The sequence below is a fragment of the Eurosta solidaginis genome, chromosome 1 (genome assembly GCF_040869045.1).
Source record: "Eurosta solidaginis isolate ZX-2024a chromosome 1, ASM4086904v1, whole genome shotgun sequence".
Lineage (NCBI taxonomy): Eukaryota > Metazoa > Arthropoda > Insecta > Diptera > Tephritidae > Eurosta > Eurosta solidaginis.
The window spans coordinates 145,793,184-145,814,356 of record NC_090319.1 but is presented as its reverse complement, the minus strand read 5'-3'; the positions used below and the strand labels follow the sequence as shown (position 1 = coordinate 145,814,356).

At 38.1% G+C, this 21,173-nt stretch overlaps 1 pseudogene; it reads right to left on the bottom strand.

Moving 5' to 3' along the window:
• Positions 1–20,062: 20,062 nt before the first annotated feature.
• Positions 20,063–20,936, bottom strand: LOC137238037 (uridine-cytidine kinase-like 1 pseudogene; annotated as a pseudogene).
• Between the last annotated feature and the right edge of the window lie 237 nt (positions 20,937–21,173).

Genomic DNA, 21,173 nt, shown 5'->3' with positions numbered 1-21,173 from the left:
ACTCCCCAAAGCCTTCGGGGAGCAACCTTATCGCTACAACAACAACAACAACAACAACAACAGTGGTGATCCTCTTGCACTTGATTCTTTTATAGACAAAATTGCATTACTTGAACAATTCGCTACTGCAGATTTAACTGATACTTTTATAGCGTTCTTAAAATCAAAACTAGAGGGTAAAGCCCGTGAAGCAATAGCAAGACAAGTAAATTCAGTTAATGAAATTAAAACAGCTCTATAACAGCGTAATAGGATCAAACCATACAACTCGAAAGTTGTAGCAGGAAGAATTGCAGCGTTGCACGTTAACAATAACAATTATACAGATTTTAGCAAAAAAGTTGAAGATTTAGCTGACTCACTTGAGCGTTCTTTCATTATTGAAGGGATCACTCAAGCGAAAGCTCATGAAATGGCAGTCGAACAAACGGTTAACGTGTGTCGTTTAAACGCAAAATCCAATTTAGTCAAAACCATTTTAGCCTCAACGGCATTTACAGATCAGAAAGACGTGGTAGCAAAATTAATTGTAGAACAAAATAACGAAGTAACTGAGTGTCAGGTTTTAGCTTTTCGATCACGTGGTAACAACACATTCAGAAATTCACGTGGTAGTTATCGAGGCTTTTACCCAAACCGCGGCTATACAGGTTATATAAATAATAATAGTTCATTTTCATACAATAGCAACTATAACGGCAACAATAATCAAATATATAGGAATTATAACGGAAATAGATACCAGAATAATAACAATAATAATACAATAGAGGTAACAATTCGAGATCAGCCAAGTGCCGAGTGCCCCTCAGGAGCGAACACTGGGGGAGGACGAACTAACCGAGTAAGCGACTTTCCCTCACCAATAGGCATCAATTGTTTAAACCTAAATTATTCAGATTTCATAGAATTACAACTTAACGAGTCACAAAAATTTTGTTCTTTCCTAGTAGACACTCAAGCAGACATTTCTTTAAAAAAAATGTCATGTCAAGACAATAATATTTCATTAAATACGAACGACATTATTAACATTACCGGTGTCACTTCTAATTCAGTTTCTACTTTAGGTAAAATTACAGCAAATTTAAATTTTTCAAACTTTTCCATTAAACATACTTTACATGTAGTAAATGAAGACTTTAATATTCCATCCGATGGCATACTGGGTAAAGATTTTCTGAAAATTAACAAATGCATTATTAATTATGAAAGAAATAGTATTTCCTTTTGGGTAGGTAATGAAAAATCGCGATACCAATCCTACATGGAACAGAAAGCGATATTTGTATCATTCCACCAAGATGTGAAATATTCAGACTTTTTGATTTAGGAGATTCACCCGAGCCACTTTTCGTAGACTCGCAGGAAATTGAAAAAGGCGTTTTCACAGCTAGGTGGATTGCTAATTCCAGCAACCCAATAATCAAAGTCATTAATACCACTGATGATATAAAGTATGTGAAAAGAAAAAGTATTCGGACAGAAAAACTTTCAAACTACAATGTTTATACAATTAACAAGACAGAAACAGAAGACAAACGTAGGAAAAAACTGACTTCAATTTTAAAAAATCAAATACCTCAACATATTCATAGTAAATTAATTAACCTTTGCATTGATTATACCGACATTTTTGCTCTTGACACGGACAAAATGACTTTAAACAACTTCTACGAGCAAAAATTAAGATGAACATACAACGAGCCGGTATATGTTAAAAACTATCGATTGCCATACTCTCAACGCGAAGAAATAAATCGCCAAGTAAATAAATTGTTATACTAATTTCACACAGACGGCTTATTGAATAATAAAGGCAATTTTCTACGCTAAGACGCTTATTGAGCTCAATCTTCCCTACAAAATTCGAATTATTATTATTTCATTAGTAGCTAATCGAATGCCTAATGAAGTCAAAAGCACAATGCAACACTGTTGGCAGCGTTCCGCTTCCGTTTCCGCTTCTTAGTTTTCAAAGCAAATGTCATTGTCTGCATGGCGGAACGATACAAGGTGGCCGCATCGAACAGCTGATTATAACCTTTTTTATTTGATTTGATACATCAACTGCCGGCGCAGTACGATTTTGACATTTGTCCATCGAATTTACAAGTACATGGAATTTTGTTTGTTTGTAGGTATGTCACCATGCTCCCACCTTGTATCGTTCCGCCATGATTGTCTGTCTCATCCTTCATACTAATCGAGCAGTTACTTCTGTGTGAAAGCAAAAAATTTACGATTTCATTAGCAGGTGAAATGAGATCATTAAGTTTCTGTGTGAAAACAGTATTAGACAACGATTTGATTGAGCCCAGCTATCGAATTACAATAGTCGTTTGATTGTAGTCCCAAAGAAAGATACTAATGGTCAAAAAGCTTATCGTATGTACGTAGATTTTCGCGCAGTAAACAAAAAACTCATTGCTGATAAATTTTCACTAGCTAGAGTTGACGATATTTTAGATAATCTCGGTAGAGCGAAATATTTTTCCACACTAGATCTTTTTTCAGGATTTCATCAAATCCCCTTACATTACTTCTTTCAGCACTGACTGAGGTGCATTTAGATGGAAAGTGCTTCCATTCGGTTTAAATATAGCACCAAATTCATTCTCACGAATGATGACAATAGCTTTTTCGGGTATACCACCCAATGTCGCATTTTTATACGTCGACGATATCATCGTCATCGGTTGTAGTGAAGCACACCATATAAAAAATCTTTCAAAAGTTTTCGATACTTGTAGGTCTTTCAATCTCAAGCTTAACCCAAATAAATGCAACTTTTTACGACCAGAAGTTACATTTTTAGGTCATAAATGTTCAGCCAAAGGTATGTTGCCAGACGACGCTAAAATAAACGCAATTAAAAAGTATACAAAACCGACTGACAAAGACGCGGTACGACGATTTGTCGCGTTTGCAAACTATTACAGACGGTTTATACCAAATTTTGCGTCTCTGTCAGCACCTCTAAATCGATTAAGCAGAAAAAGAGTTGAATTTGTATGGGATGTAGAGTGCGAAAGAGCATTTTTATCTTTGAAAGCAGCGTTACTTTCACCAAAATTACTTCAATATCCAGATTTTGCTAAACAATTCATTATTACACAACTGGATTTGGCGCTATTTTAAGTCAAGAACAGCAAGGTAGTGATTTACCAATTTGGTTCGCTTCTAAAGCATTTAATAAAGCAGAGCAGAAAAAACCAATTATAGAGTTGGAATTCTTAGCTATTTATTTCGCAATAAGGCAATTTCGACCATATGTGTATGGTACCCATTTCATTTTAAAATCAGACCACATACCTCTAGTATACTTATTCAACATGAAAGACCCATCTTCAAAACTTTCAAGAATAAGACTGGAACTATCTGAATATAACTTTACTATTGTATATATAAAGGGTAAATCAAACGTTTGTGCTGATTCACTATCGCGTATCACAATGATGAGATGAAATTAAAGAAGATAACAAACAAATTTTGGCAGTACAGACAAGGGCAATGACAAAACAGGAAAACGTATATAACCTTCCTATTAAAACAGACAAAAACGACGAAAAACAACTTAATTTACATGTCTATGACAAATTTTCATTTAATTTTTCGAAAAAAGTTCCACGAATAAGATCTGCAATTACGTATGATAAAAATAATAAAAGAACAAGTTTAAGAATTTTTGCGCATATTAAACATAAGAAACTCGAGTTACTTAGTTTTGAGCTTGTTAACGAAATATTGACTTTAGAGAAATTACTTTCGAGGCTTGAATCAGAAGCCGGCAAACGCAAAATTAAGAAAATTTAATGGCCTAAAAATGATATTTTGTTCGAACATTATACTATTACAAATTTCAAAGATATTGGAAATAAAATTTTAAAATCATTAGAAATTATTTTAACAGATCCAGTGGAGACAGTAACAGAGGAAGATACAAAATTAAAACTAATGAAAATTTACCATAATGATCCCATTTCTGGTGGACATTGCGGAATGAAAAGACTTTACGCAAAATTACGAACAAAATTTTATTGGAAAAATATGACCCAATTTATAATGTCTAAAACTATGCCAAAGAAGTTAAGTTTAGGATGCAGAAAACGCACAAAATGGCACAAAATCAATTAAAAAAAAATAAGTTATAAAGTAAAAATCTGTACGATAAAACGGCACGAGCTTTAATTGTAAAAACCGGAGATAAAGTACTTTTACAGAAAGAACCACATCATAAACACGAAAATATTTATCAAGATCCGTTTATTATAACTAAAATTAACGAACCTAACGTAAATATTTTCGATGAAGTTAAAAGCAAAGAAAAAGAAGTACACCAAAATCGACTTATAAAAGTAGAGTAACATTTTATACCAACGTAGAAAAATCCAAAATTTCCTAATATTTTTATTGCTAACATAAATAGCAAGAATTGTTAAATAGCCAAGAAGGCATAACAACTATTAAAACAAAAAAAAAAAAAAAACAGTAATGCAATGTAATGTTAACGACAATAAATGTATAGAATAATGTCTATGCATTCCAGTAAATTGATTTATATACAAAAGAAAAAAAAAGAAGAGAAACATGCATACTGCCAATAAGGCAGAACAAAAATCTATATTTAAAACCATTTTTCTAACATGTGTAACTGTATTATATATAAAGAAAACAGACATCAAAAAAAAAAAAAAAAAAAAAACACAAACAACAATGTAAGGTTAGATACTAAAAGAAAGTTTACTTAGCCATAAAATTGGTCCGAACTAACGAATAACAAAAACGTAAGGTGCACCCTAATATTCGTTCGTTCGAAACAATTGATAACATAAAAAGATGAATGTGACAAATGAAATGTGATCGATCCATTTGCCAAATTTACTCTTTTTTTTGAGGAAGGATTATGTAAGAATAAACTAACCCTCACATCCGTTAAAATAATATAAGCTATGTGCATGCGGCTTTAGTTGCGTTTGACAGGCGCGGGCAGTTGGCAACGCGAATGTCAAATGCAGGTACGGCCCACGTCACGCAATAAAAACGATATACATATATACATAAATTTGGTCGAGTCGCACATGAAGGTGCTTGGAATTTTTTATTAAAAATTTAATAAAGTGTTTGAACCAAATTTGATTTGAGAGTTTTTTTGTAAGGGCATTTGGCTCATAAGACCGCCTCACAAAAGAAATTAAAAGGATATGGCCACAATCTGGAGCAGGCGCCCTCCAAGGCGACAAAACTGCACATTTGGGGTAGCAGCAGAGGCGGCGGGTAAGTTGGAGATCACACATGGCTAAATCAAATTTCTAAATCAAATTTTTTTCGATACTGATTATTTTGATATATGGAAGTCTATATCTATCTCGATTCCTTTATACCTGTACAATCAACCGTTATCCAATCAAAGATAATATAATCTGTGAGCTCTGCTCAACTGAGAATAAAAAGTATTGTTTTATTGGCTAGATATTTGAGCTGAATTTCGATTCGATTTTTCATCGATTTAATTGATCTTTTTTTTTTAATAAAGAATTGATTTCTATTTCTAGAAACGTTCGATTTTTTTATCCTACGAAGTCTTGATAACTGTAGGGACAATATAAAATATCTTGACCAAAATGGGCAGACAATATAGTTTTTGTATTTTTATACTCAGTTGAGCAGAGCACATAAATGTCCATATATGATTCCCTAATAGTCTCGAAATTACCCCGAGGGGATGCCGGACGGATTCCTAAAACCGTCCAGAAATGATGCCGAAAAGGTTTTTTAATTGTATGAAAATTGTTAGTAGCCTGTAATAATTTTTTTAATAGTATGCTGTATAATTTCTTCATTAGTAGTCTGTAAGAACTTATGTTCATAGACTTAATAAATAAATAGATAAATAAATGACCTCGTATTAGTCGAGAAAAAGTCCCGAAATGACCCCGACGGATCCCGAAAATCATACAGAAATGATACCGGTAGGTATCCCGAGCCCCGCCGGGATCCCGGACGGATCCCGAAAGCCAGCTAGAAATGATGCCGGAAGGTACCCCAAATGATCCCGAAAAAGTCCTCAAATGACCACGACGGGATCCCGGACGATTCCCGAAAACCACCCAGATGTGATGCCGGAAGGGACCCAAAATGACCCGAAAAAATTCCGTAGTGATCCCGAAAACCATCCAGAAATGATGCCGGAAGGAATCCCAAATAATCCCGAAATGACTCCGATGGGATCCGGATACTGAAAACCATCCAGAAATGATGCCGGTAGGTACACCAAAAGATCCCGAAATAGTCCCGAAATGACCCGGACGGGTTCACGGAGGGATCCCGAAAACTATTCGGATATGATTACGGGAGGGACCCAAAATGACCCGAAAAAATCCCGTAGTGATCCCGAAAACTATCCAGAAATTATTCCGGAAGGGTCTCCATATGATACTAACGGGATTACAAATAAGGTGAAGTTAATTATAAAACTGTGTTAATAAGGCAGCAGCCGTGTTGGAGCGAATGAAGAGTTACATAGAAACATACAGGTAAAGCTAATAAAAGCGTGCTAATAAAAACAATTGAAGGAGGGCGGATGGCGGGAGGAGAAGGAGCGAACCACTGATCGTTTTTCCAGATACAAAAACTATTGATTTAGGAGAAAATTTATATTGAGTTATAACAATTTATAGATTTTACACCAGAGGAGGTGAGAAGGTGGGAGGGGGACGAGGGTGTCACTGCTCACTTTTTAAGCCCTCCACTTATTTGACCCATTGAGTCTGTAATGTTGGTGAAGGCCAATATACGTAAAATTATAATGTGTTAAAATTATTAAAAAATAATTGTTCGAAGGGTTCGTTGGACCCCACACCCCTTTCCGTGTTCGAAAAAAATTTCGCTGGTAGACTATTGTCTGTGTCCCAAATTTCATCAAAAGCCGTGTGGCCGTTCTGGCGTGATTCCGTCACAAAGACGAAAAAATATAATAATTAAATTATAACTGTTGCTATGGGGCGGGGAGCTACCCCCTTTTGAAAAATATATACCTAGTAGATCCTTCTAGACTATTGGCTATATTCTTGCCAAATTCCGTCCAAATCCGTCCAGCCGTTCTTGCGTGATTGAGGCACAAAAACAAACGTCTGGACATCAAAACATCCAAACTTTCCCAATTATAATATTCTAACCTTTACCCGCGGCCCCGTCCGCAAGGAGAAAACGAAATATATGGGCTACTCACGTTAGCCCGCTTATAAAGTTATCTGTTTACATTTTATTCTCTCTAATGCATTTTGTTTTTGTCTACCCCCTTTTCCATGTTCGAATTTCTGTTGTCTGTGTACCAAATTTCATCAAAATCCGTGTAGCCGTTATGGCGTGATTCAGTCACAAAGGCGAAAAAATATAATAATTAAATTATAGCTTTTCCTAGGGGTGGGAAACTCCTCCCTTTTGAAAAATGTATAGCTAGAAGATCCTTCTAGACTACTGGCTATACGTGTGCCAAATTTCATCCAAATCCGTCCAGCAGTTCTTGCGTGATTGAAGCACATATACAAACGTCTGGACATCAAAAAATCCAAACTTTCCCATTTATAATATAGTTAGTATACTATATGAAAATGAAATATATGGGCTATTCACGTTAGCCTGTTTATCAAGTCATCTGTTTAAAAATGTGTTTCTTCTAATGCATTTTATTTTTGTAATTGAGTAAAAAGGGTCTAAATGAGCTGATAACCTGATAGGATCCCCAAATGATTTATTGTTTAAACCTAAATTATTCAGATTTCATAGAATTACAACTTAACGAGTCACAAAAATTTTGTTCTTTCCTAGTAGACACTCAAGCAGACATTTCTTTAAAAAAAATATCATGTCAAGACAGTAATATTTCATTAAATACGAACGACATTATTAATATTACCGGTGTCACGTCTAATTCAGTTTCTACTTTAGGTAAAATTACAGCAAATTTAAATTTTTCAAACTTTTCCATTAAACATACTTGTAGTACATGTAGTAAATAAAGACTTTAATATTCCATCCGATGGCATACTGGGTAAAGATTTTCTGAAAATTAACAAATGCATTATTAATTATGAAAGAAATAGTATTTCCTTTTGGGTAGGTAATGAAAAAATCGCGATACCAATCCTACATGGAACAGTTGTATCATTCCACCAAGATGTGAAATATTCAGACTTTTTGATTTAGGAGATTCACCCGAGCCACTTTTCGTGGACTCGCAGGAAATTGAAAAAGGCGTTTTCACAGCTAGGTGCATTGTTAATTCCAGTAACCCAATAATCAAAGTCACAAATACCACGGATGATATAAAGTATGTGAAAAGAAAAAGTATTCGGACAGAAAAACTTTCAAACCACAATGTTTATACAATTAACAAGACAGAAACAGAAGACAAACGTACAAAAAAACTGACTTCAATTTTAAAAAATCAAATACCTCAATATACTCATAGTAAATTAATTGACCTTTGTATTGATTATGCCGACATTTTAGCTCTTGACACGGACAAAATTACTTTAAACAACTTCTACCAGCAAAAATTAAGATTAACATACAACGAGCCGGTATATGTTAAACACTATATTTGTCCCGTTTGCAAACTATTACAGACGGTTTATACCAAATTTTGCGTCTCTGGCAGCACCTCTAAATCGATTAAGCAGAAAAAGAGTTGAATTTGTATGGGATGTAGAGTGCGAAAGAGCATTTTTATCTTTGAAAGCAGCGTTACTTTCACCAAAATTACTTCAATATCCAGATTTTACTAAATAATTCATTATTACAGTACTGTTTCTGTCTTGGATGTGGCGCTATTTTAAGTCAAGAACAGCAAGGTAGTAATTTACCAATTTGTTTCGCTTCTAAAGCATTTAATAAAGCAGAGCAGAAAAACCCAATTATAGAGTTGGAACTCTTAGCTATTTATCTCGCAATAAAGCAATTTCGAACATATGTGTATGGTACCAATTTCATTGTAAAATCAGACCATATACCTCTAGGATACTTATTCAACATGAAAGACCCATCTTCAAAACTTTCAAGAATAAGACTGGAACTATATGAATATAACTTTACTATTGTATATATAAAGGGTAAATCAAACGTTTGTGCTGATGCACTATCGCGTATCACAATGGATGAGATTAAAGAAACTAACAAACAAATTTTGGCAGTACAGACAAGGGCAATGACAAAACAGGAAAACGACAATAATCTTCCTATTAAAACAGACAAAAACGACGAAAAACAACTTAATTTACATGTCTACGACAAATTTTCATTTAATTTTTCGAAAAAAGTTCCACGAATAAGATCTGCAATTGCGTATGATACAAATAATAAAACAACAAGTTTAAGAATTTTTGCGCATATTAAACATAAGAAACTCGAGTTACTTAGTTTTGAGTTTGTTAACGAAATAATGACTTTAGAGAAATTATTTATGAGGCTTGAATCAGAAGCCGGCAAACGCCAAATTAAGAAAATTGAATGACCTAAAAACGATATTTTGTTCGATCATTATACTTTTACAAATTTCAAAGATATTGGAAATAAAATTTTAAAAGCATTAGAAATTATTTTAACAGATCCAGTGGAGACAGTAACAGACGAAGATACAAAATTAAAACTAATGAAAATTTACCATAATGATCCCATTTCTGGTGGACATTGCGGAATGAAAAGACTTTACGCAAAACTACGAACAAAATCTTATTGGAAAAATATGACTCGCGATATATCGAAATATATCAAAAGTTGTAATGATTGTCTTTTAAACAAGGTTAAACCTAAAACAAAAGAAAAACTTGTTTTAACACCAACTCCTTGTAAACCATTTGATATACTAGTAATTGACACAAGAGGATCCCTACCTGAGTCCAAATATTGTAACAAGTTCGCACTTACCATGATTTGCGAAATGACTAAATACCTGGTAAGAGTCGCTGTGCCAGACAAATTGGCAAAAATAATCGCTTCAGCATCTTTTGAAGGATTTATTTTAACATACGGCACAATGAATGCCATAAAATCAGATTTAGGTACTGAATTTAAAAATGAATTATTCGAAGAATTAACAAAGATTTTAAATATTCAACATAATTTTTCAACTGCATGCCATCACGAAACTGCTGGCACAATTGAACGTAATCATAGAGTTTTTAATGAATACTTACGTGCATATTTAAAAGATACTTTTTCTGATTGGGATGTTTATTTAAAATACTTTACTTTCCTACACAATACTACGAGTAGCACAGTTTTCGACAATAAATTTTCGCCTTTCGAGTTAGTCTTTGGGAAAAAGGCAACTTTGCCTAATGAATTGACAAAAGAAAAAATTGACCCAATTTATAATGTCGAAAACTATGCCAAAGAAGTTAAGTTTAGGATGCAGAAAACGCACAAAATGGCACAAAATCTATTAAATAAAAATAAGTTATAAAGTAAAAATTTGTACGATAAAACGGCATGAGCTTTAATTGTAAAAACCGGAGATAAAGTACTTTTACAGAAAGAACCACATCATAAACACGAAAATATTTATCAAGGTCCGTTTATTATAACTGTTTAGGCCACAAGCCTAAATATGGCGGTGCACCCTCGTATTACTTAACTTTTTCTTTTCGTTGTCCTTTTACCTCACATCTTTCATTTATATATATCGGTTTATACCGATAACCGTTTACCCCGCCGGATAATAGTTAAGCCTAGGATTCGGCGGTGACCGCGAACAAAAGGTTTTTTACCTCTTTCACTTCTTTCGCGAACGTCTAAGAAACCGCCAGCAGACAAGCCACCAAAGGTAAGCCCTTCAATTCTATTTAAAATTCTAAAATTCATTTTTGCACTTCCGTCATCGGAAATATTGAATGTAAGTGGATTATCTTGCATTTGCCTTTACTTTCATTTTATTGTCTAACCAATTTCATTTATTGTGATTAAGTGGACTAACGTTGCATTTGCATTTCCATTTATTTTAATAAATATTATTGTTCACTTTTTATAACGAATTCGTTTGTGTATTTTCTTTTCTTCTCTCCCCACCATTATTACGAGCGCGCCCTATCTTGGTCTTGCCGCCGTATCATTTTGGACCTTACGCGCCGAGAAAATCAAAAATTCAAAGGAAACATAGGTGATTTACCCCAGAATCAGCCCATCGGAATAATTGGAAATTATTAACCAAGCAAGGAAAATTATTTATAAAAATATTAAAATCAACCAGCAGTGAAAAATGTTGGCCATCAAAACGAACGAGCAGCGTATACCAACTCGTCATCACACACATACATACAGTCCATTAGCATTAAAACATCATCAGCATATCAAACAGTCCACTCATCTATATCACATTGTCACATCATCATCACAACATCAAACAGTCCACTAATCAACTCATCATACGATATCACGTCCATTTATCACATCAACAGTCCACATAACATCATACATTACCAAAACTTGTGTAAGGTAAGTGGTTGATTTTGGTGCACATTTTTTTTTTATATACGAACTCACGTATCGAGTGGATTTGTGATATCCATTTGCAAGTCAAAGCAAGTAGAAGTTCATTGTGTCACAACGCACACCTAGCGCCTTTTGATTATCGGCTAAGTCCCCCACCAGTGGTAAGACTTTTCCGACACAACTCAAGGCAGGCAGTCAGTGGATTTTTTTTCTTTTTTCTCCTTTTGCAACAAAATTATCACTGCACTGTGCAACCACACTCGGTTTTTATAGATAGTCTTTTCGGTTGTTGATTTTCGGCAACAATCTACATACACTCTCACTTGGTTGATGAACTTGCAAAGAAATACCACTATATTCACGCAGTCATAATATTCTGCAACCACAGAAACATTTTTTCAAAAACATTTCACCTTCGTCATTTTTGCTTAATTGCGACAATCAATAACATTGTTGCAAATCGCTCATTTGTGAATACACTTAATTCAGATTAATTCGAAGGCATTTGATATAGAGTATTTTTTCACCGAATTATATACATATAATCAATTGCGTTATCTTTGAACGGAAATCAGTTTCTTAATCAGTTGCGAACTAAAATAATATCATAAAGCCAAAAATTAGCACTGCGTTGAGTGGCTAGTGGCTCATCACAATTGGTCACAAACACAATTTTATACTGATCGTTTACTATTACATAGCTGTATGTTCTCAGCGTTTTTTATAATAAATAATTAAAAGTGTAATTTTCCACATTAAGGTGGATAAACAAAGTTATTGTCTTATTTATATTGGGAAAGATACCCTGGTTGGCTACTCGGCGATACTCATCAACGTTCACATAACACCTTTTGAATACACATTAAATCCTCGTCAGGATTTCTATCTGTGTTTCACTTTCGCTTGTATACACATTAAATCCTCGTCGGGATTTCTATCTGTGGGTCAAATTTCACCCTTTTAAACACATTAAATCCACATAAGGATTTCTATTTGTGTTTCAAATCTCGAGGATTACACATCATATCCACATCGGGATTACATCTGCGTTTTTTAAACTTTTTTTAGACACACTAAGTTTTCAGAAAATATTTCTATCTGTGTCCAACACACCCTTTAGACACATTAAATACTTGCAGACGAATTCTCTTCTCTGCATTGCACATCACTATATACACATTAAATCCTCGTCAGGATTTCTATCTGTGTTTGATATCACTTTGTACACACTGAACCTTTCAGGATTTCTATCTGTGCTGCACATCACTATATACACATTAAATCATCGTCAGGATTTCTATCTATAACACTGTATACACATTAAATCCTCGTCAGGATTTCTATCTGTGGCTTACATAATCCTCGTGAGGATCTCTATAAGTGGTTCATATGACTGGCCACACATTACACCACGTCAAGATTTACATCTGATTCAAATTTTTTCTTATCACTAAATTCACATAAGATTGCTTTCTGTGTTAACACATACAATCCGATCATAGTTCAAATCCGTGTATTTTTTAGATTTTACTCACCCAGCACAATCACAGCAGGATTGATAGCTGGGCTACGTACAAAAAAAAAACAAAACACTCTTATAATTTTTGCTGCGGTTGAATATACACCAACGCCACTAAGTCTTTTGCCTTCAAGCTCGACACCTTCAAAGAAACAAAATATTCAAATTAATAAAATCAATGGAGACTTATATTAGATTGGCTGATTCCATAGTGGAGTTTGAACAAGATTTCAACTCCACCCCGGCCGAATCCCGGAACAAGCACACCCTTGCACTACTGCAAGAGGAGCTAAGGGCACTATGGAAGAAGACCAAGTCTACATATGAAAGTCTTCTCAGCAATTCTGAACTGTCCAAAGACGAGCTCAGCTCATTAAGAAAGAAAAATAAAAGTTGCTTTGCATGCTACCTGCAATGCATGTCTGCTGTGGCGGCTGAAGCCGAATCCATCACCCCACAGCCGGCCAAGGATGAAGCAAAGGATGAAGACTCTTCGCGCCGTGGACATAAAATGCGGCTGCCGCCTTGTGACACCGATGTATTTAAAGGCGACTACCTTTCCTGGCCAGCCTTTAGAGATATGTTCACGGCGATATACATCCACAATACTGCTCTGAAAGATGTCGAGAAATTATATTATCTAAAACGAAAAACTCAAGGGGAGGCAAAAGAAATAGTGGGCAGGTGCTCATTAACAAACGAGGGTTTTGCAACCGCCTGGAAAAATCTAAGCGACAGGTACGAAAATAAACGTATCCTCGTCAACACACAATTAAAACTTTTATTTAATCTGACGGCAGTCGAACAGGAGTGTGGAACCTCCATCAAAAAATTGCAACGGGAGATAAACAATTGCATTTCTGCATTACAATGTCATAATATTGACATCACAAATTGGGATGCAATTATAACCTACCTATGCTCCACAAAACTCCCTGAATCTACGTTGGCTCTTTGGGAACAGACCGTAGAACGAAAAACAGATATCCCAAAATGGGAGGATATGGACAAATTCCTGTCCAATCGCTTCCAGACATTAAAGACGGTTTCTGATCTTAGGGGTAACAAAACCACAAAAGCACCCAAAAGTCAAAATTCAAACTCTCGGGAAAATTCTACGAAACTTGGGGTTTACCAAGCCAGCGTACCCAAATCAGCCTGTAAGATGTGCAACAGTATAGAGCACAAATTACGAAATTGCCAAAAATTCCGTAGGTTGTCCACGTCAGGAAAAATTGAATTTATCAAAAACAATAGTTACTGTCTGAATTGTCTGTCGGGTGGACACACAGTGACACGATGCACTAGCCAATTCAATTGCAGCACGTGCCATGCGAGGCACAACACCTTGCTCCATCTTCCGACAGCACAACCAAAGACAACTCCTCAGAGGTGGACTCAAAACGCCACCGACAACACACCTTCAACCTCACAGCAGGATAGGGCAAGGATGGCGTCTGAAAAAAGACAAGATAATGCTAATAACGTCTCTTCGTGTCATGCTAACACCACTAAAGGGGTGTTATTAGGAACAGCACGTGTTAATATACACTATAATGGAGTGAAATTTTCCGCCAGAGCGCTGATAGACTCTGGGTCCAAATGCTCTTGCATAACAGAAAGACTAAAAAAGCGAATAAACCTTCCATCCAAACGTCTGCATGTGCAAGTGCCAGGAATAAATAATACCCCATCTGCACAGGTAAAGGAATCATGTGTGATTACGTTAGGTTCGCTCACAGACCCCTTAGTGAGCATCGATACAGTGGTCCTAGTCCTGCCCCAATTAACAGGGGACCTTCCGACTTGCCAAGTGAGCGCAACGACTCGGCAAGCGTTCCCTGATCTGATTCTGGCGGATAAAAGGTTCTTCATTAATGAACCAGTCGATCTCATACTTGGAGGCGACATTTATCCCCAGATAATACTGAACGGTATAAGGAAGAACGTTCTAAATACGCTTCTCGCCCAAGAAACCGTCTTCGGTTGGATTCTAACTGGCCGTGCAGAAGTACCTCACCCAACTAATACACGGGTATCTTTTTTTAATGAAATCAGCCTAGACAAGCAACTAACCGCTTTCTGGGAACTTGAAAACGTACCTAAGAAAAGGGCACTTAACGAAGATAATGCCTATTGCGAGGAACTTTTCAGACTTACAACAGAAAGAAATTCCGATGGCAAGTATACTGTCGCCCTTCCTTTTAAACAGGATTTTCCCAACAACATCTCCTTAGGGCCTTCCCTAAACGGCGTCTGCTCCCAATTCTACCGGAATGAGACGCGCCTAGCCAAGACACCGGCCCTACAGACAGAGTACAATAGGGTACTAGCGGAATATGAGACATTGGGACATATGTCAAAAGTTCCAAAAATCATACCACCCCACGTGACCGATTGCTACTTCTTACCCCATCATGCGGTTATAAAAGAGGAAAGCACCACGACCAAAGTTCGTGTGGTGTTCAACGCTTCGTGTCCCACAGCCAATGGCACAAGCCTAAACAACGTACTTTATACAGGCCCAGTGCTTCAGGCCGACTTAACAATTCTACTCCTTCGATGGAGATTCTTTAAATATGTTTTTAATAGCGACATCGAAAAGATGTACCGGCAGATATTGGTAAAGCCAAACCAGACACAATTCCAGAGAATATTTTTTCGCAACAATCCTAGTGACCCTATCAGCGTCTACGAATTAAAGACAGTCACCTTTGGAGTCAATTGTGCTCCTTATCTGGCGATAAGGACACTGCACCAACTAGCAGACGACGTTGAAACTTCATTACCCACTGCCGCAGATATCTTACGGACAGGTATGTACGTCGATGACGTTCTAGCCGGGGGACATAGCATCGAATCCACACTCAAAGCTCGCGATGAAATCACAGATGCATTACAGTCGGCTGGTTTTTCCCTCCGCAAATGGACGTCAAATTGCTCAAGAATACTTAAAGGAATACCCAAACCTCATCTGCTCAACGAAGACTTTTTGGAATTCGAGGACACGAGTACGGTCAAGACCCTAGGTATTCGATGGAACGCGCATGCGGATTATTTTTACTTCACGGCAAAACCAATTGAAAATCGGGATATGTTAACGAAAAGGACAATACTTTCTGCAATCGCTAAACTTTTCGATCCCCTAGGTTGGCTCGCCCCAGTCGTCATTGTTGCAAAAATCATTATGCAAGACATTTGGCTAGAGGGGACTGACTGGGACGAACCAGTGTCGGCAGGAACCCTAGACCGATGGCATAATTTTATGCAGGAATACCCCTCCATTAACGGAATTCGTATCCCACGTTGGGTGTATTTTACGCCAACCAACGACGTTGAAATACACGGCTTTTGCGACGCCTCGGAAAAAGCTTACGCCGCGACAGTCTTTTTACGAGCAAAGATAAAGGATGAGGTCTACGTTAATTTATTAATAGCAAAAACAAGAGTAGCACCCGTTAAAACAGTTTCCTTACCCCGATTAGAGCTATGCGGTGCAGTGTTGCTGGCCGAAACCATCGAAGCAGTGCGTGAAAATCTGCATTTAGAAAATTTCAATCTACACCTATGGACAGACTCCACGATTGTTTTGGCGTGGATAAGAAAACCCCTTTGTTCTTGGTCAACCTTTGTCGCTCATCGAGTAACGAAAATAGTAGAAAAGGTAGGAAACAAATCCTGGCACCACGTAGAATCCGCATCCAATCCTGCCGACCTGGCTAGCCGAGGACTATCAGCGAAGGAATTAGTCAAAAACTCTTTGTGGTGGCAGGGACCTTCTTGGTTACAAGAAGATAAGACAGAATGGCCAATACAAGAAAAGGACTATCGGACTAACATAGAGGAAAAACGCGTGCAGGTTCATACAACTTCAAAAATAAAAGAGAAAGACGACATCCTCGAACGGTTTTCCAATTTGTCCAGGGCCTTGAGGGTCATATCGTATGTTCGAAGATTTATCCAAAGAACCAATCCTAAGACAAAATCTTCCTTTAAAGCGGCATCGCACTTCATTTCACCCGATGAAATCCAGGCCACGACAAGTCAGTTAATAGCTTTCTACCAACGGGGGCACTATTCGGAGGAACTTTCGAGCTTAAATTCCGGGAAGCTCATCGGTTCAAAGAGTGAAATCCTCCCTCTTACCCCCCTTGTCGATAAAAAGGGCATATTGAGGGTGGGCGGTCGTCTTTCAGGGGCCAAGGATCTTCCCTACAGTGAACGGCACCCGATCATTCTGCCGTATGACTGCCGGCTCACACGACTTCTTGTCCAGTTCATCCATAAAGACACCCTGCATGGGGAGAACCAACTTATGTTTCGTCGCCTACGCACACAATATTGGATCCCTAGGGTCAAAAATATGATCCGATCGGTCATACACAATTGCAAAACTTGCACAATATTCCGCAAGCGGACCCAAACCCAACTTATGGGAGATCTACCCTCAGAACGAACCACCTTTTCCCGGTCTTTCACCAATGCGGGGGTAGATTTTGCCGGACCATTTGACATCAAATCTTACAGCGGAAGAGGATGCCGCATGTCAAAGGGTTACGTCTGCCTCTTTGTGTGCTTTGCAACCAAAGCGATTCACTTGGAAGCCACTAGTGACCTCAGTACTGCCGCATTCCTGGCAGCTTTCGATAGGTTTGTCGCTCGGCGAGGATGTCCAAAGAACATCTACTCCGACAACGGAACCAACTTTGTCGGAGCCTCCAGAGCTCTCCGCTCAGAACTCAAAGCTTTCCTGGCGGACGCTCGCAACCAAACTTTATCCAAGTACAGTCATCAAAACCTGACATGGCATTTCATACCACCAGGAGCTCCTCACATGGGCGGACTATGGGAGGCAGGGGTCAAAAGCTTCAAGAACCACTTCAAGAAGATCGCTTTGGGTCTCAAATTTACCCTTGAAGAGTTCAGCACACTACTTTGTCGAATCGAGTCCTGTCTCAATTCTCGACCGTTAAGCCCCTCCTCCAACGAGCCGTCTAATTTGGAGCCCCTTACTCCAGGCCATTTCCTCGTTGGAGGGCACCTGTTAGCTCCACCGGAGATCGACGTCAGCGAGAATCGCGCATCACTCGTCAATCGATGGGAAAAACTTAAGGCGCTGCATCAAACCTTCTGCAAACGGTGGAAAACGGAGTATCTCACCGAATTGCAGAAGCGCGTTAAGTGGAAGCATCCACAATCAAACCTTAAACAGGGAGACCTAGTCGTCATTAAGGAGGATAATCTGCCCCCCAACGAATGGAGACTAGTTCGGATAGCCACCCTTCATTATGGCCCCAATAACCGAGTTCGAGTCGTCGAACTGGATACGGCAAGGGGACAAACCACCAGACTAATCACGAAATTGGTCCTACTACCACCCTCCAGTGAGGGTGAGAAAGATCTCTAACTTCAACCCGCTTAACCCAGCTCTCGTTCACTCCGAACGAGGCCAACAAATCCCGTAACCCAGCTCTCGTTCACCCCGAACGAGGCCAACAAACCCCGTAACCCAGCTCTCGTTCACCACGCACGAGGCCAACACAATCCTAACGCAGATCCGTTATCTGCCACAGAACACCGTGGAATCCCTAATTACAACAAATACAAATTACTAAAGGCTCATTATTTTTCTAATAAATCATCGTCGCTGGTCGTCGCTCGCCAAAGGCACGAGGCCAACAGAATTTAGTATACAAAGCCTTCAGTTTACGAATCGCTGATAAGTACTGAACTGCATAATTGCTTCGAACGTTTCTTAAATTTATGATGAATTTACTAACTATGCCATGGTCTATTAGTGTTGATGAACACAAGTAATTGTAGGAAAAGTACGGACACCTATACGCATCCGAAACCTAATTTAAAATTCATCGCTCCACATCAACTGGACCAGCAAAGCGATTCCCGTAAAAATGTCATTAAAAACCAATGGAAATGCCATAACGACATGGATTCATTGAGTACGTGAGCTTATTCACTCCATATGTTCGGAACCTACGCCACCATTTAAGAATTGTGGCATCGTTATATATTTGGAATTATGTGCATGCTTACTTATTTGGAATATTCGGACATCGCGAGGTGATATCAGGCGAACGTGTTCCGAGGATTCTAAGCATTTCAAAGTTTACCCATTCTACTTCCAATCCAACAGCCGCGGAAAGCTCTACAGTCACCTTTAGTATGACTATTGAAACCTACATCCCGACGGTATATGTATATAGAATGTGTTCAACAGTATCTTCTTTATTATGATTTTATTCTGAATGTAAACCTTAATCGCGCACACAAAAAACAAAACCTCACTCTATGAGACAATAGACCAACTTATATTTTATGTACCACTGCTAACGTCGGTTGACTGGAAGATCGATCAACTCGTGTGCGGATTGACCAGGCTATCTAGATGAGGTTATCCGAAAATAATATCGTTGCTCAGTGTGCAGAGGCAATCTTCCAGCCAGCCCACGGGCTATTTCGAAAATTTAGCAAAATTCGTATAGAATGTACTCACGCCATTTGACCAGAGGTCGACTTCGGTTCTGTAGCCGCGGCAGCAAACGTAACCGCTTACAACACTTCATACATAAGGTGTGGGAAATTCCAATTGAAGACATGCATCAAATGCCGACGAAATTGGCCCTGCAGCAGACTAAAACCTGGTTGTGACCACCCGTCCAGGCCTTGCAATACGAACTCCAAACGTTTGCGAATATCGGTCAGCTTTGGTTAAAAGTTATCGAGCCAGGTTACTAAATGAAATATAGACATATGTTCAAAGGTATATTTCGTCAATAAAATTGGATTTTATACTTTTTTACACACCTCACAAGTATATCCATCTTTACTGTTATTGTCCTATTTATCGTCCTCATTTTGTTGCGATTCCATGTTTTGAAAACGACTACTGCTCCGTAAATCGCTTGGGTCTTGCTCACTGCGGGTTTTATGACGCTTCATATGTTTGTTTGGACTGGCAGCTTAGAGTTTTTAACGGGTATTTTTTAAATCTATAGTTTCGATATGCAAACTTAAAACAAATATTAGCGTGTCCTTAATTGTTTGCACCATGCGCTGGATTTGTTCGGTCTGAAAGAGGCGACGCACCAAATAGCCCTGCTGTACGCGTGCAGTGAATGAAGCGACTCTGGCATTGGTTGATCCTTATAAGTATTCACTTATGTTTTCACCACCACGGGGCACTATAATATCAGCATGCGCCATAGATGGTGCAATATAATTGGCATCTGATGGTTTCACCATAGTCGAATACTGCTTAAGTACGCCGCTGAGATCACGTCCGCGCTGTGAAATGTCTCTCTTCAGACGTCTGGCCAAACGTATGTCTGCATCGGTATCTACAAACACCTTCATATCTAACAGTCTAAGTACTTCGAACCTATGAACAGCTAAAATACCCTCGAATATTATAACATTGGCCCCATACATGGTTTTAGTCTTTGCCTGCCGGAATGTGTTACAAAATTGTAAATGGGCCCCTCCACCACTCGGCCCACCTTCAGTTTTGTCAACACCCCAACGAACAATTCTATATAGAATGCATCTGGATGATCAAAATTGTATTCGTTCAATAATGCCTGCTGATGTTGTTTTTCTAATATCTTGTAAAAACAGTCCATAGAGAGAAGTGTTACCCAAGGTACACTCAAGCTCTCGGTAATTTTTTTGACACTGTTGTTTTGCCCGATGCGCTACCACCACAAACGGCTATTACAAACGGTTTAACTTGGTGGCCGGCACAATTATACCATAGCGGACGTCCAACTGTATAAATGGTACGATTATTGGCTCTTATGATGCATTCAGCCAGATTGGCAGTGGTCGTTTGACTAATAACTAAGGTCGTGCGTTGACGATGGTTTGGCCGTGTTGGCGTGGTTGTGCGAGCTGGTGACTCCAAAGAGTCCGATTAAATAATACGTCCGGGCACAGTGGTTGGCGAGGCAGCGCAACAATAATCGCCATTACCAATGTCTACATATAGATTAGGGTCAATATAGAGTTGTTCGGTTAGATCCGAACGATTTTAAGTGCAGGCTAGGCAACGTAACGCCGGTAGTTTTATATCTTCATCATCATAGCTAATAATTCGAGCTAGTGTGCAAAACAAAAAAAAAAAAAATATTTCAGCACATCTGCATCT